The sequence below is a fragment of the Vombatus ursinus genome, unplaced genomic scaffold, assembly GCF_900497805.2.
Source record: "Vombatus ursinus unplaced genomic scaffold, bare-nosed wombat genome assembly UNPS02015255.1, whole genome shotgun sequence".
Taxonomy (NCBI): Eukaryota; Metazoa; Chordata; class Mammalia; order Diprotodontia; family Vombatidae; genus Vombatus; species Vombatus ursinus.
In genome coordinates, this window is record NW_020955033.1 from 12747539 (window position 1) to 12749143 (window position 1605).

Genomic DNA, 1605 nt, shown 5'->3' on the forward strand with positions numbered 1-1605 from the left:
ACCCTGGCCTAGAGTCTTAAGAACTTAAGTGGCCATAAAACTGAAATTGGAGGAGGAAGGAGAAAACTGCCCACAAGTGTCTGCCAACCCTGATATCATAGAGTAGCAGCTATATTACAGGAAAAAGGGTAACTGGAGAGAGGATCCATAATTCACAAAAGAGAACTAGTAATAAAACCCATAGTGGCAGTTGTCTATACATAAGTGGACAAAGTATAGGTAACAAGCATAGTGGCTTAGAGATCCTAATCTATCTTAATGAAACTTGGTTGGATGGGACTTATAACTAGAATATTTCTCTGGAAGAGAAATTTTTGTTATTTTTATTTTTTATTTATTTTTATTTACTTATATTTATTCATCATATTATCTTTATTCAAAATGTTAAGAATAGATAAAAGGAGCAGTAGAATAGAATTACGTATCAAGATATGTGTGACAGTGAGCAAAAGACTGAGAAGAGTTTCAGAGTCACCACCCACTGACAGCCATTGTGCAGACGCTGCGGGAGCTAATGCCGTTATGAATTATAAGGATCTGGTGTAGTAGTTGAAACTGGCAGAGTAGGTAGAGGGCCACAGAATAGTGGAATCAATGAAGAAAGCAGCAGCAATGGATGTGGAGTTGACAATTGAGGAAAGACATGTCAGTTTCATATGAAAATGTGATTGGAGCCAGAGGAGCTTCCTGATGAATAATCAGCAGCATTTTAACATAAAAAAATAAGAGAGATGATAAACAAAAAAATGATAAAGAATATTGGCAAATCATTGAGATTTAACAAAATTTAATCTGTTGTGATATTCTGGCCATATTTGACAAAGATTTCATTTGAGTAACAAAAACTGGTGAATCCAAGGTTTTGCAGGATAAAATGAAAGGAGACTTCCACAGATATTTGGCTGAATTTTCCAGGGAACAGACAAGAGACAATAGCCTATAGTACCTTATAAAGCAGCTGATAAAGCTGCTAGTAGTATTTCAGCGACAGGACTTCTGCCAACACACGCAGTCTACTTAGGTCTCCCTTTCAACATTTCTGTATTCTACTATGAAATTCTTAATTCCTCTGTTTCTGGAGGTTGGCAAAAGCTGCTTTTGATGACACAATCACAGAACTGGATACACTGAGTGAAGAGAAAATCTATAAAAACTCTATACTTATCATGCAACTGTTTCATGATAACCTGGATTTGCCCAGGCCAGGGTTTGCCAGAGGGCAGTAATGCCTTCCCTTGTCCTTTCAAAATCCAGACTCTCTCACAGTCACTTCAAGTCAGTCCTCCCACATAGACAAGATTCTTTTTTTTAAATACTCCATTCTTTTATCTGGCTCAAGGTGATGCTGAGAACAGAAGGAACTCTTCAGGCTATGGAAGATGAAAACCAATGAGACATCAAAGGCAACAAGAGAATCCATCTCTGACCACCTCCCTGTTCCTCCCCATCCCTGCCCCCCAAATTCCTCACTGTCACTGAGAACCACCAAATCTTTTATATTTGATCTCGGAATATAGTTTCCTGCACTGTTTTGTTTTATTTTTTTAACAATTTTCAAAGTTCTCAAAGGCAAGCATGAATTTCAGTGGATTTTACTGGTCCCAG

At 37.8% G+C, this 1605-nt stretch overlaps 1 pseudogene; it reads left to right on the forward strand.

Annotated features, from left to right (window-relative positions):
* Nucleotides 1-522: 522 nt before the first annotated feature.
* LOC114031743 lies at nt 523-1226 on the forward strand (annotated as a pseudogene).
* The last annotated feature ends 379 nt before the right edge of the window (nt 1227-1605 follow it).